The sequence below is a fragment of the Lagopus muta genome, chromosome 1 (assembly GCF_023343835.1).
Source record: "Lagopus muta isolate bLagMut1 chromosome 1, bLagMut1 primary, whole genome shotgun sequence".
In the NCBI taxonomy this organism is placed as follows: domain Eukaryota; kingdom Metazoa; phylum Chordata; class Aves; order Galliformes; family Phasianidae; genus Lagopus; species Lagopus muta.
The window spans coordinates 83,882,729-83,898,990 of NC_064433.1; the positions used below are offsets into that span (position 1 = coordinate 83,882,729).

General features: G+C 39.8%; 1 long non-coding RNA gene across 1 annotated transcript in view; it reads right to left on the reverse strand.

Annotated features, from left to right (window-relative positions):
- Nucleotides 1-1,077, reverse strand: part of LOC125698445 (uncharacterized) — a 93,858-nt gene extending 92,781 nt beyond the window's left edge. Inside the window, exon 1 of the long non-coding RNA XR_007379191.1 lies at nucleotides 965-1,077. This is a non-coding gene — a long non-coding RNA (uncharacterized LOC125698445). The remainder of the gene's footprint in view (nucleotides 1-964) is intronic.
- Between the last annotated feature and the right edge of the window lie 15,185 nt (nucleotides 1,078-16,262).

Below are 16,262 nucleotides of genomic sequence, written 5' to 3' on the forward strand. Positions count from 1 at the left end.
CACTGGAGACTAAGAAATTACAGTCTTCTCAGTATTTTATTTATGAGTGGGGAAAGACCTGACAGTTTAATATGCTGCATAAACAACAGATCAACACTTGGTTCCCATAAGTTAGAAAGAGTTTGTACTCAAGGAGCAATAGCAGGAACTATTTTAGTCTTCAGCAGTAGTAATTTAAATACTGCAATGAACTGGGATACACAGACAATGATCCAAGTTAGAGACAATTTTTTTAAATATGATCAGTCCCAGCAAAATGCCCGTTCAACATTAACTACGTCAGGAACACTTAATAAATAGCAAGTTGAGCACATAGGACTTATGACATATTTTTTTTAAGAAATTTCTTTTATGTGAAATCTCACAGATATAAAGATAAAAGCCACCTCCACTCCGTGCCTGCCTGCATTTCTACCTGCCTATACAAGTTTACTGAGACCAGGTGAGGAGTCTCAGAGTTGGCCAGATCCATCTCTGCTGTAATTCCACCAGCTTTACTCCAGCACAGACTAGTCTATCTGTCTGCAGTTCCAGCTCTCAAGTGCAGCAAAGCAGAGAAAATCCATTTTCGTTAGGAATGTAAATTAACGCACCAGACAAATATGCCTCACTGGAATAGCTGAGACAAAAAGGCACATATATCTATCTGCCAGTCCTGTTACATGACCACGAAGTCCAGCAAACTGACAGAGGGTGAGCAGCAAGAGAAAGGTGACATCTTATCTCGCCGGAGCATGATTTACCAGAGCTTATCTGCTAGAGTCCCTGAAGACAGAAATAAAAGAGCAGGGCTGGGAAACTGCTACCCCAGCTCCCTTTGTGACAGCTATGGGAAAAAAAAGTCTCTGCAAACTGTATTCCTGGGCACATTTCTAGACCTGACTTTCTTGCTCAGTACTGGTTGTTTTAAAAATGTTACTTTTCCAAATGTAAAGGAGCAGTAGAAGCAGCACCGTGTACTTACAGTAATGAATTTCAACTTCTGTGTATTTGTATGAAAGGCTGACATTTCCGAGGGAACAAGCTATTCATGAACAGTCAAACATTCTACATTTTCACTGAAAAGAAAAAAGAAAAGAAAAAACAACACCAATATCCTGAATCAGAAATTTTCCAGTTTGGATTTCAGTGGAACATCATGAGAAGTCAACTTCTTCCTAGTGCTATTGGTGAAAAATTATGATGTATCACCAAACAAATAAATAAATACAACTGCCCCAAGATAGTCTTTAGATTCATGTTAGCAAGATGAAATTGAAGAGATTACTATTTTTCCTGGATAGTGCATCCACAATCCTTTCACTTCAGCAGTCTCTGAAAGCTATGCATCTGTTCCCAGCTCCTTATTATTAGCTGCTGACAATATTTCTACAGCAACACCACCAGACACAGACTTACAGAAGTTTTAAAAGGTACTCTGTCTCCTATGAAGAAGGCTTGTGCAAATCAGATTAATTAAGGATAAATAAGATTCTATGCAAACAGAGGAGAATTGTACGAAGGAGCTCCGCAATGAAAAGCATATCCATAACGTCAGAGCTTGAGCAACCTTCCCTTGGGGTACTGTGGGACAGTAAGCACCCTGGAGTTTAGAGCCAAGCCCTCATCAAGGTTTTAAGAAGGCTGAGGTAAATGTACAAAGGCAGAAAGATATGCTGCACAAGTTCCAAATATTCCAAAGAAGGGCTGACCTATAAAAATGTAGGGCCTATCAGTCAGAAAATACAGCGTGCTTGGCACAGGAGTAGGATGCCTACTGTCAAAGGCAGAAGAACCAGAGAATACTCAAAGACACCAGCTCAAAGCTGAATGAGAAAAAGGCCCCATACGCTTTGTAGAACAAGCTCTGAGAAGGACAGTTATTACACACTGTCCACTTAGCATTAACGATTTTTCTAAATGTTTGTTTAAAACTTAAAAGCCACTAAAATATGAATCAAAGAACAAAAAAATCATTAAATGCAAAATTTAGAGTTAGTGTCCACTCTGATCTCCGTTAGTACATTTCTTAATGGAGTTCATGTGCTTGTGTAGAACAGGATGCGCTTTTCCCCTTTCCTACACTGCCCTTGTCTACCAGGCAGTCTGCTCTGCCTTGTCTGCCCTGAGCAGGGACCTTTCCTACCTGCAGCCCTTTCTGTCTTCACTCTTTTTTTTTGGAAGTGTCTGAGGCGAGGGCTGCCTCCCAGACTCTTTTAAGGACTGAGAATCTCCCCACAGGAGATGCAGCTTCTGATGCAATAAGGCTCAGATCTCCATGTGCAACCTGCTATCATACAGCTACGATCAGCAATAGAGGTGTGCTAAATTCATTAGGACTCTCATTCAGTTTAAGCCATTTTCTAGGAAGTGCCAAACCACACAAAGCATATGTGATATTCAAAGCACTCATTATGTTTAATTCCAAAAGGGGCTTCTGTTTAATACTGAGATAATAAGAGCACCAGAAAGAAAAGCTTCAATTTAGGATTCAGGTACAATTCATGTCCAAAACAGCCTGGAAAGAAGAAACAAGAAATATCAGACCAATCAGATCTTACCATGGCAAGAAACAAAAAAAGTAACAAATGTACAGCAAATACAAAGATCTAGGGGGAATGAAGTAATAAAAAGTCCAGCTGCATCTTCAGTTTTAGATCTTACTTTCAGGATTGTATTCCCTGCAACACGAAGTCTAAAAATCCCCATTGCATCAGTACAGGGTCTGGACTTGCAAGCAAGTCACACCCTGCACTGCCAGAGTTGTATGGGTGTCCGTGAGATGGCTCCTACTCCAGCACACACCAGATAGCTTTTAAGTTTAAAAGATATCCCAGATAAAACTGGCCTTTGTACCTGACAGCCAGAAAATGTTGACAACATACATCTCTGAGCTCCAAATGCTAGCCTGCTTCTTCAATTTTAATTCCCTTTCTTGGATACTTTGTTTGCAGCTTCTTGCACGTACATAATGCTAACACAGTAACTTATTTTACTAGTGTTTTGGATTATTATTTCTTTACAATCAAGAGAAAATGCTAGAGAACTCTCATTTCAACATTCATTTGGCAAAGAGAAAGATTTATTTGATGATAGATGACATTTTTCCCCCAGCAAGATTAGAGTGCGCATGGATTCTTCTACTGCTTCCAATTACCCAGGCCATTTGTCAGGAGAGGGTGGCAGTTCAAAACTCACAACCGTAATTAGTTTATTTTCTGACATCCCAAAGATGTCCATTCTGATGTTAGATCTGCACCAAAAATGGAACCGTTTATATACCGCTTCAATCCAGCCAGGCTTCCACTCTCTACCAGAGTGCCTGGTATGTCACAGACCAAAAAACAGAAGCGTAAACATAAAAGAAACAGGTCTGTTCTCCAACAGCTGACAGAACAAACATTGCTGGAATGTACTTTATGCAAACTCTATATACAAATAAGGAATTATTTTTGCTGTCAGCTTGACTTTCTCCTAGCTTTTTATCTTAAAAGGAAAGCTGCAGATACTGTTCTAAAAAGAGAAAGGCTCACAGATTCATGGCAGTCTGCTAAAAATTAGATTGACTCAGGCACTGTTTAATCTGCAGGGAGGTATTTTCAATGAGAAGTCTCCCTCCTCTTTGATCAGCAGCTGCAGGTGATGAATACCTCAGCACCGCTTAAGCAGCAAGAAGAGAACTCTTGCAGGCTTACTGCACAGCCAAGCAGAGCCAGCTGAGGGCATTTCATCGGTACACATCAAAGCAGCTTGGATGCCCAAGGATGAGAGACCAGTGACAAGCCACTCCTGCCATGGCAAGGGGTGGGAAGGAGGAAGGGAAGAAGCTAGAATAAGGAGGTGTGGGATATCAAAACCAGCTGCTGCAAGGCCAATGGCACTGTGGGTCAGGGCTTACACCTCTGGCAGCAGCAGAATCACAGGGCCTTGGCACAGGATAAGCAAGCAGTCCCCTTCCTGCTGACAGTAGCTGACTTAACCTTGGGCAGCTGCCTGCTTCCTACACCTGCAGCTGGCCATGTGAGGAAGGATAGGTGATGATAACTCAGAGTTTCAGTTACTCTTGGAGGTCATCCATTTCTCAGCATCCTGTTTTACAAGTGGAGTACACGCTGGTGCTTCTGTACCTTAGGACAAGGCACAGTGGCATTAAGCCTCTCCTGCTGTAACTTAGGCTGGATGTTGGGAAAACTCTTCTCAGAAGGAGTGGTGAGGCACTGACACAGGCTGCCCAGGGAGGTGCTGGTGTCACTGTCCCAGAAGTGTTCAAGAGCCACATAGATGTAGCACTGAGTGATGTGGTTAGTGGGCATGGTAGGGATGGGATGACACTTGGACTAGGTGATCTTAGAGGTCTTTTCCAACCTTACTGATTCTGTGATCCATTTAGGCCTTCAAATTCAGCAGTAGAAGCCATGCAAGCCAGGATTAACTGTGGAACAATAGACATGTAGCACTGCAACTGCTCATTCCCAAAAAACATTTCATTATCTTAACTGTCAATAAACATTATCTGTGCCTAACACAATATTAAGTGGCTTACTAATAGTTAAAAATGTGCTGGGGAAAAAAAATATCTCCAATAATAAAGGGAGAAAAACTTTACCCACCATTAAGACAACTAATTGCAAATAGGAAAGAAAAATCTCATTTCAAGCTTACCCCTCTGGTTTAATGTAAAAGAATAATTTTTCTTGCAGTTTAAAACAGAATTCCTTTACATCTTAGGTTCAAAAACTAAGAAAAATAGAAGTATTTTAAGACAAATGGAAATAAAAATCACCATCTCACAATATTGATTTGACCTGTAAATTTTCAGGTGTCTTTTCCTCTAATGAAGTACCATTTTATAATTGGTTTAATTCAAAGACAGCATTTTTCCAGTGGAAATTTTCTGTAAAGTTACTACTGTGACAGCAGCAGACCAGCCTACAGAGATCTGCAGCTCTTACTTCACCTTGTGCAGAACTGTCATGCTACACATTGACACTTCCTCCAAAACTTTCCCTTCCACCTTCTTGCCTGTCCTATTTGTGTTCCTCCCCACTGCCAACACTTACTTTGGGTTTCTTTTCCATATTCTCTCATCAAAACCAAATACTCATTTTTTACCCCCAAATTAGTCTTTAATACAAGCAAAAAAAAAAAAAACAACTCTACTCAGTGCATTTGGATGAAAAACTATTTTAAAATTATTTCTCTCTCTCTCTCTTTTTTTTTTTTTTTTTTTTTTACTTGTCAGAAAAGAACTTTTTTTTCTTTTTTCAATTGGCAAAATGAAAGATTTCAGGTTTCCACCGTAATGGGATAATTTGAAGAAAGCATCCTTAAACAAAGCAGCTTCCATTAATCAAAAAAAGATAGAAAAAAAAAGAAAAGAAAGAGAAGAAAGAGGAGGAGAACAACAACAACAAAGGAAATAAAAAGAATTTATCCCTCCAACTGAGCATTCACTCCAAACCAGGAAGATTTTTGTGTGCACAGTGTATAACCATGTATATATGTGTGTGTGTGTACATACGCACACATACATACACACACACATACAAGCCAACTTTCCAAAAGCCTGCAGGACCAGGCAAAAGAAGAACTTTGTGTGAATCACTTCTAAAGAATAAGAAATACTGAACACCAGTATTAGCAGTATCTAAATACAAAAGGTGTATTGTTCTCACCACTAGCTGTTTGCAAGTAAAACCACACGTTTACATGCTAGAAAGGAAGCAGGAAACCTCTACAATACTTGAGGAGTTAGACGTATTTTGACAGGTATATTTTGTCTATTCTCTGCTTTGTGCCTCTTTCTATCTTCAGACAGTCTGTGACCTAGGTTACAGTAACTTCTGACCTTTTAAATTAGCATTAGCAAAGATCTGGGAGATATGTAACTTGCACAGCACTAAGAGATGGAGACTGGGAGCTTTTTTAAAAAGCTTCTTACAAATTAGCAACTTCCAATTCTAATTACAAACACTTTTGCTGGAAAATTTGAATACAGGAGCCCATCTGGATTTGCTGTTTGAATCATAAGCCTCAGCTGTCACCACTGAATCTCAGAACTTGCTACTAGTTTTCACTGTGGGTTGAATCAAACCCGAAGTCTCTCCAAGTACATTTTTAAGATGAAGAACCACATGAACTGACACTGTTGGTGTGGTTTAGGTATCGTAACAGACAATAGTTGTACAAAACAAAACCACAATGCCTCCAAAAACCCCACTTGAAGGCCTCCCAAGCATTTGTACATTTCCATGAGTTAAAGCGAAAGCTGTTTGGAGAACGGAGTAGGTGTGGAAATGACTCTAAATCAGCCTCATCTATAACCACAGAGCTGGAGCATCTGTGACGCTGGTGAGACAGGCCAGGCAGCCAACAGCATGCAAGGGCCCTGCCTGCAGTGGGAGCCCTGTGCTATGGGCTAGACAACCCTGTTCTCCTGGTTGCTGAAGGAGGAAGCACTCAGTGGAACAAGCAAATAGGCTTCACTTAAGTCTTTCACATAACCAAAGACAGAGGAGTGTCTTCAATCATTTTTCAGTCCAGTAGGCAGCAGGGCATTCCCCAGAAAGTGTGGAAATGTGTGCATACATCTATAAGTATGCAGCTCCCATGTGCAGGATATATTTCCTCTGCCTTTTGACACCCACAGAGAAGGTGGACACATCTCTGATAAATCCCCTCAGCTCCCTTTTATAATTCAGCACAGGAGAAACCAGTACTTCTACAACGTCATTCAGGTACCTGGATCTAGAAAACTACTTTTGGAAAGGGAAAAATAAACCCCTGATGTGGCTCTTGTTTTCTGTCTAACAATGAGAGTCAAGGCAGCTATGCTGGGTTATATGGACTACGCCTAAAATCAGCTTGCAGAGAAAAGCAGCAGCATGACCAGTAAATCACTGTGCCTCCCTTTTAATAAGGGGGCTGTAAACTACCATCAAGATAATTATTTCCTCCCATCTAGTGGTGGGACCACATTTTAAAATGTTCCTCCCATCTTAAATGACTGAATTTTGAAACAGCCAAAGGCCGAACACAGTACCACTGTTCTGCAAGTCCTACAAACCAGGTCTGAGAGTCTGGAAACAGCCCTCACTTCCCAGTTCTTTGCTTTAACCTCTTGACCACATTATCCCTGCTTTGAGAAGTGCTTAAAACATACGAAAGATGCATATCTACCATACTAGTCACTAGCTAGTTATTTATAGATTGACTACTAGGGATAGCCTCTTCATGATTATAGCATGGGATTATTTTTAGCCCTCCTAAAGAGCCTTGTTACTCATCTGCAGAAACTGCCATTGATATTTCACATCTGCTTCATGGTCGGCTTTAACTGTTTCACCAAATGCAAGTGAAGGATGCTGTATTTCTGGACTGGGAACAAATTCTGAGGTGATAACCCAGCTGTGTGACAGATTCCCAGCAACGTCCAGCTGAACACTGTGGCAAAATGCTTTGCAGCCAGTCCCCGCTTTGCTATACATGTTAAAATCAAGCCACATTCCTACAGGAACAAAGTCTGAATTGTGTTATGCTACAGACTGTCATGTTCTTCAACCTAAAATGGCATCTCCTGTTTAATTTTGGAGATGTTTTTCCAGATTTTTTACATTTGGGCTTTCAAAAGAAAGTTCTGTTGCCAGAAGAAGAAAAAGTTCCCAATGTACATTTCCTAGAAGAGTGTACCCACTTCGTGTATCCATTTTTACACTCTGTTACCTTCCATACTTATTTTCCTCCAGGTTTTTAAACTCAATTGATTCAAATGCAGAAAAACTCTTGTGGCCTTAGGTAGTATTCTCTCAGGTCATTAGTTTGAACTGAAATAGGCTTGAAAGGCCAAGCGCACACAGCTGAGAATTTGTAGAGCACAAACAGATGCACAAAGTACATCTCATACAGACCATAAGCAGTATGCTGAAAAGCCTGTTAGAATGCTGACTGTAAAATCATTTACAAGGCTAAATACCTCTATATAGCACAGAATTCAGACAAGTCACTGTGCACTGAAATGATGCCTGATGAGCCAAAAAAGCTATTTTTAATTACCTGCCTTTCCTTCTTAGATACCCACAATGATGGTACATTCCTATGAACAGTAATGCTACTAAGATAACCATATCTCTTCCCAGCAGGCATGAAGCCAAAGTGAAGTTTCAGTACACCAAATAGACAGTTAAATAGACAGCCACATTAATACGTCATCTGGTCCAAATACAATTCAGGCCTTTTCCAGCAAAGAAATGCTTGCAGCATCAGTCTTACCATGATATGCTCACTCTTATTTCCCTTTTCTTTTTCTTGATAAAAAACGTATTTACAAAAAAGTGATGATACAATTGTATCTACTCTCATTGACTCCAGATCCAGATACATTTCTTAGCTCTCCTCATATTTGTTTGCTACTCTCCCGCTTCCTTATCAAGACTTAGAAACTACAGGAGAAAAGGGATTTTTCATAAGAAGTCAGTCTAGGGATGGACTGAAAAACACGATGTGAGTCAGAGAAGATTGATTACAAAACTTTATACAATAGAAAAACACAAACTATTTCTGTGTCAGGGCAGGCAATATGCGGTCTCATCGTAACTGATGGAAAGGGGTCATTGAATATGGTGTCTAGGTCATTTCATCGCCTTTGGCTTTTCATCTAATGGCATGATTTCATTCTTCCAGTTTCCATGTTGGCAGACTTTTATCTGGTTTTATAACAAATAGAAGGAAAAGAAATGACTGATCCTGTATACAAAATTGCCTTTGCCAAAAGTAAAATTCAAAATCAAAGCAAACAAAGCCTGCAGCTGCTCCCTTGTTTCCCATGCCAACAATAACCAGTTACAATAAAACTAGATTACCTGAAACAGAATCCAAAAGAACCACATCTTCAGCATAAATAGATTAATAGAAGTGAAAACATGTTAACGAGGAATTTTTGATTCTCCCTCATCTTGAATCACTGTCCTTTAGCCACCAAATCTGGCAATGTACAGTTAAAATAAAGCCTTAAAAGCACCTGTAACAATCTCTTTCTGAAGTCTTGCTCCTGTGCAATTTACATTTAGAAACTGAGCCATCCCCGTTCACTCTATACAGCTCTATGCCAGTGCAATGCAGTGAAGATCAAACTGTTACATATTCCTCCACAAATCCATCCTTTGGAAAGTTTTGTTGTTGTTGTTTTATTCTTTAACCAAACAAAAAAGTCCACAATAACAAAAGCCCATGGGCTTGTCTCAGACCTTCTTGGAACCAGAGAGCAAAAAGCCAGAAAGGCAACAGACACAGAGAGGTCACCACTGCAGTCTTCACAGTGAAGATGGTAGGATCATATCAATTTGTCCTTAAAAAGCACATCTGAATTTATGCCCTCCATGGATTTTCAGTGCCCCTTGCCCAGAAATTGCAAAGCTATTTCAGCAGAGCTATCAAACTGAAGTTCTTCTAACTTCATTTTACAAGCTGGCTTTCACAGGATGTGTTTCGGGAACTTGCAAAGCATCTGCAATGTGGTAAATGTTACCAAACACAAAGCACCTCCAAATGTTGCCAGGTCAACACATATGCCTGTCATCTTAGGGAACATGGCAATTCTTTGCAAGTAACTGGATTTAACCTTGGAGAGGATTATTTGTTTAATTTTCAATTAAAAATAAAACCTCACAAACATCCTCACTTACACTTGGACATTCCTTCATAAAGAAATTGGAAGAAGCATTAGGTTTTGCAGGTAACAGCAATAAAATCTGCTACCTGTTCTTTAGCCTGAATTTTCAGGGATAGGGTGACTCCAGGTAACATTTCATCATTACTATACTTGGCTTTTGAACTACACTCTGGTAAGGTGGCAAAATTATTAATATTCAAGATTCAAGAAGTCTGAGCATGAAATTTATTGTAATAAAAGGTACGCTGCTTTTGACTAAAGCTAGTAGTTTGTGATTATTTACAACCTCTACTTCTACAATATGATAATACTAGATGTACCAATTCTACTGGCTCACTCAGTGGAAGTTAATCTCTATCAGACATGGGGACTGGGCCTTGTTAACATGTAAAGGATCAACTGAAGTCCATCCCTTCCAGGGATGAACGCCTGGCTTTGTCAACATTTGAGGTATTTTTTCCTCACCCCTTTCTTTTCTTATAATCCAGACCTCTGCAATCACTTAGAAGAGAACAGAAAATTAGAGAGGGAAATACAGCTCAAGTGTTCTCTCACTATGATTATAATTATTAAAGGTTCTGTCTGACTTGCTTTAAATGGTATTATGCTCCTGGATTCCCACTATTCTCCAGCACTAAAATACTACAAAATTAACTGCAAAAGAGATGTTGCTAAACAGACAGCTACCTAAAGGCAGGAAGATGCAGCTGTCCTAGGAGAAGAGAACAGCTATCCCAACTACAGGCCACAAAAATAATCTCTGCAAGATAGAAGAAAAGGTAGGTTGCTGGGTTTTTTTAGCCATAAAGACTACATAGAACCCAAGAACTGTCCAGTGGTCAGAACCATGAGTAAAGAGTTAAATTAGTCTCTCATTTGATGAGTTCTAACTTATCACAGAATTGCTTGGGTTGGAAGGAACCTCAAGGATCAAATTCCAACCCTCCTGCCACAGACAGGGCCACCAACCTCCAGATCTGGTACTAGACCAGGTTGCCCAGGGTCCTATCCAATCTGGTCTGGAACACCTCCAGGGACAGAGTCTCTCTGGGCAGCCTGTTACAGCATCTCACCACTCTCACAGTAAAGAATTTCCCCAACATCCAATCTAAACCTTCCCTCCTTGAGCTTAAAACCACTCCCCCTTGTCCCATCACTGTCTACCCTTGTAAAAAGTTGATTCCCCTCCTCTTTATAATCCCCTTTTAAATACTGGCAGGCTGCAATGAGGTCTCCTCGCAGCTGGGCTCAAAAAGCCCAGCTTCCTCAGCAGGTCTTTGTAGGTGAGGTGCTCCAGCTCTCTAAAACTTCTAGAAGCCCCATGTTTCAGAGAGCATCCTCTATAATCTAGATGCTAAGGAAACAATGTGCATGATTTGAACTCTATGTTTCAATCTTTCCATGATGATTCAACACAAAGGCTTTACCCCAAGCCACTATATAAAAACCACAGATACTAGTTGGAAGGGAAGCAAAATGAACCAGCACGCACATTTCTCTGCTTCAACCATTCAGACAATCATCCATTCTTATGGGTAAGTCTCCTCAAAGCGCCACTTACTTATTACCTCAGAAGAAGCCTTATGACACCCTTCTTCTATCCACAATTCTCCTCCTCTGCAAGCCAAAAATATCACTAGGCACATAAAGTGTCAAAGCCCAATATTTCCTTTACTACCTCACAGCCTTTTCATGAACCTCCCTGCACACAAACCCTTTCCCACCCATGCACTTCACACAAATCCTTCCCCACATACTCTGTCTCTCCACTCAGCTACCACTCATCCTCCAAGTATACTGCATCATAGATTGTATTTTCCCCCATCTTACCACACACTTCACACCATGCAGAAATGGTATTTTCTGGTCACAAGGCTGCTATGCATTTCAGCAAGCCATGCTTTCCCCTATGAGACTCAGTTCCTCTTACTGTCAATTCAGCTACAAATTCATGAAAGCATTAATAGCCAACCCACATGGAAGTCCTGCCTTTGAATCCCAGCTCCATTATTTCATATAGGTCATGCCAAGCAAACTCTAGTGATGACAAAAAAAATTGAGAAAATCCTTTGATAAGCAGAAAAAGGCAGAAGTAACAATATAAGCAGATCTGGAATGTGATACAGAGGATTTTCTTCCTAAATGAAAATTACCTCTCTCTATGAAGAGGTGGGACCCCCCCCAAAAAAGCAGAAGTAGTAAAGATCATTTACTACAATTTCCTGTGGTGTCCTTTTCTGATTCTGCTTTGGACCTGTATAACCTGCAAGCAGGGTAACCCCTCTCATTTTGCATATAGGAAATGTAAACAAAAGAAAGACACGAGTGGCTCTTTCGTGAAAAATCTGTGCTGGAGATGGACATTTGTATAGATCACAGTTACTCTCATCAGAGGCCGATGGCAGATATCCATGTGTCAGTTCATTCTGACTGGACTGAGTACACCAATTCATTTCACATAGGCCATCAGAAAATGACTATCAGATATTATCATTACATGTGAAATTCAGAGTAATTCATGGCAAGGACTAGGCCATGAAGGGGTTTGTTTGCTATTCTCTAGCCAACCAATCTCCTCTAGATAGCCACACAAATCCATAAAACATGAGAAGTGCCCACAACAGTGTGCAGGTGAATAATTCTCCAATATATGAATGTGAATAGTATTTCAGGGGAGATAAAGTTTCAACAGAAATGAATAAAACATTAGAAACTCACAAAACACCTGAAATGTCACACTAACTTCTTGCCTGAACATTCCTCTCAACTTTACCAGCAAAAACAGATAACAATTTCTTCCCTGAAGAAATGGAAACTCTGTACGGGTCTGCCAAATATACGGGATTGGCTGAGAAATCAATGGTAACCTTTCCCATCCTTTATAAAGGGAAGTCTAAATAGTCTTTACAATCAAATTTTGGAGTGCACTTAACCATCTCAGAATCATGAAGTAGATAAGGAAGGAAACAAGAAGCACTTTCCTGCAGGGATGTGCAGAAGCTCAGGTTTATAAAGTGCTGTTGACTAAAAATTGAAGAAATAAGCATTTGAATCCTAAGTGATACCAGAAATTTTTTGGTACAACTAACAGACAGTTTGCAGCTCCAGAATTTATTTCTGTGTATGGCTCAGCATAACTCTAGCAGGCTGATCTCTGTACACAGCTTAAGTACTTCCTTTCGTTTGAGATACTCACCTGTAAAAAACTTCAGGCTTAACTTTGTATTTGTTGTGGAATGAACATCACTCAACAGCACCTCAGCATCATCCTTATTAGACAGCATATACATACCTAGTAATATCCTAAATAGCAGGGGTAGAAAAACTTACACGTCTCTCTCGTAAGTTCAGACAATTCCTTTTCCATTTGTATAAGTTAGTAGGACTTGAATGAAAGCCTACCAGCAGGACAGCAAATACATAATGCAAGCTGCAGGACTTCTGGTGGAAGCATAAGCAGTTTTCAGAAAAACAGGAACCAGACTAGCTGTGTCAAGATCCTGCCTTTCATTCCCCAAAATATACACTTGACACAATAATACAATTCTAGCTAGTGAGAAATGACTGAATGATTGTTTTTCTGTTTTTGTTTTTTTCCTTGAATAAGTCAGCCATCTGATCATCAGACACTAAGACAATTCGTGAGGTACTGGGCCAGAATGAAAAGCTGAGCAAGAAGAAAGAAAATGAAATTTACACCATTACATTAGGATCCTTAAAATTGCTAAGTAAGCCATCAACCCATAGCAGTGCTAGCAAGGTACGTAACACTTGACTGACAAGCCAGTTTGCTCCAGCAATTGATCTTTCTAGTGCTGACGTACATTATAGTTAGTATTAGCCTGTATCAATACATATTAGCAAATGGAGTAACACGGATGGTCTTACTGATCCGAAGACAGTGAAGTACAATTTTCAGATAGTTACTACATGCCTGGAACCTATTAAGCTTTACTGTAATACAAGACCCTCAGCAGAAAAATATATTGTTTACTTTGTATGCTCAGAGGCACAGTTAGTAGCTCTTAGCCTCTGCTCCCACTGATTAACCATAACGGTAGCTGTAAATAACAGTTTGCTGCCAAGCACAGAGTACAGGCTGCAAATCAATAAATGTAGATGCCATTATATTTTAAAACAATTAAATGTTCTTTTCACAGAAGAATAGCAGCCACTCAGAATTCAAGTAGATTGAAGGAGTCATGAAAACTTGATATTCCTTACTGGTGTGGCTCTGAACACAGTGAGTATCCTGTACTCAGTAACAATCCTATGAAATCTTGACAAAATACCTAGAGACACAATCTGCAGCAGTGAGATTACAGCTGTTCCATTCTAGAGGAGCAGAACTCCTTTAGAGCAGCAGCAGATGTCAGAGTTCTTCCTCTACTACAGGAAAACAGCAAACAGACTCGTGACAAAGCTTTATTGCTTTCCCATCCAAACGCTATGACTCCTACTTCTTAATATTCACTTTTCTTTTGAAAGAGTCACAAATGAAAAAAGAAAAAATATCCAACTGCTTGTTTATAATTGTTTCATATCACACAAAAAAAATGTGGAAAAAAAAAAAAGAAAAAAGAAAGATTTTAAAGTCAGGAATCAAGTCCTTAACTAGTAAAAACAGACTAGCTTCAAGTGCCATTTTTCAACAGCTAAAGATCTAGTCAGCCTTCGTTTTGTTTCCTCAAAAAGAGATGCTCTACACTCAAAGAACATCTCATATGGCTGCTTCATAGATGGCGTTCAATTTGCAAACTAATGTGGTAAACACATATACAAGAGGTCTGACTTTGAGATAACAAATTTCATCATTTCTTCCCCTCAAAAAAACCCCAACTAAATACATCAGACTAGTGTCTCAGGAAATGGATGGATAAAAGTTCTATACAAGTCATCAGCACACACTAGTCAACAATCCCCACCATCTCCTTTGGGATTAGTCAAGCACAGAATTCTTCTGAAAAACGTGTCCCTAGGGTGTTTTGCATAAGCTCTAAGGTAAGGCCATCTGAGAACCCAGCCAGACCACTAAATAAAAACAGAACTTAAAACTGCCAACCAGTACTAGCCTGCACAACATCAGTAGCTCTAGGCTGAAGACAAAAAGACCAGGCATGTTTGTATTCTGCAGCAAAAGATCTCAGATCTGTAAGGGGAAACCAAGAGCTTCCAAGGACACTTGTGAAGTGATTGCCTTAGGTTTTATCCCCCATACTAAAAAATAGTTATGGAGCAGGCCCCATAATGGACCTACCAGCACTAGAGCTGGCCAGACCCTGGTTACTTAACTGTTCTCCACTGCCCAAATCTTACATGTAAGGCACCAGGTGTGCTGGCTGGGACTTTGCCCTAGCTTTTCCCTTGCTGCTAAAGCCTGTAAGAAAGAATCTCACCTTTCAACTATTTGAACAATAATACTCACAGAACAAAAATAAATATATTGAGTAGCAACATCTAGGAAAAAAAAAAAAAACACCAAAAATTTTGCGGGCTCACGTGATAATGTCTCCCAAATGATTGTGACTCCAGGAAAAAGTATTTGAGTGGAACTTGGCACTGGACAGACAAATCAAGAAATAAGGTATTTAAAACCCAGTGCCACCTGATCACCTTAGAAGACGGCTATATTGTCTATCATGCATTTGTAAGGGGAAAACTATGCTTGTTTTGAGAACATTTTAAACATGTAGAAGTAGGAAATAAAACACTTGTTTTCAATGTTAAGAGCATTATACAACATTTAAGGGCTGTGTTTGTCCTCATATTTTCTGGTACATCCTATGCACCTCATCTTAGCAGGTCATAAAATTTTTCAGGTACTCTATCACGCCTTGCTCCTGGAGAGGCCAACTTGGTAGCAAAACATCTCACTTTCATCATGAGTGCTGAGCTTTCCAGGTCATTTTAAAACTTTTCTTATTGTGTTTAATTCTTAGACTTCCTGAAAGCTGCATATGGCCAGTTGAATTAAATATTCTCCATCTCAGCATAAAATTTTACCAATCCAGCACTTAATAAGGTGATGGTGCTTTTATTTAAAGGAGGGATGATCTGAGTACTGAAATGACAGAGCACTGTACTATGTATCACTATAATTTTGCTATCGAAATCTCACTTATTTCCCTATTGGATCAGATCTGCAATTCATTCTGATGTTCCATCCCACTGGTAGCAGCCAATGCTACTGCTGCAAGGAAACATATAAGGAAAAGAAAAATCCCTAAGAAACATCTGTAACACTTTCTTCCATGTCTCAGAGTAGTTAACTTAGGCCTCCGAAGAATACAGATGGAACACTTAGCCTTCTGAGCATTTCTCTCATTTAATTTGAGGTGCTTTTAATATCCCTTCAACTAGATAACTCTTTTTGACCTGCTGACCTCACGTCCTCAGGAAGCAATTGCAGTGTCAGTTTTGTGCTGTTCATCAACTTTCGACCAGATTATCCAGAGTTCACTGTGTGTGTGGAAGGTTCTTGTTTCTTTGTTCTTAATGCAAGCAGCTCAGTTCCATTTTTGAAACTGCAGCTGTACGCTGCATAAAGCTATCTACGATAACATCTACCCTAATGCTCCCTCTGCCTTGGAAGCAGATTGCAAATGCAGAGCTGACA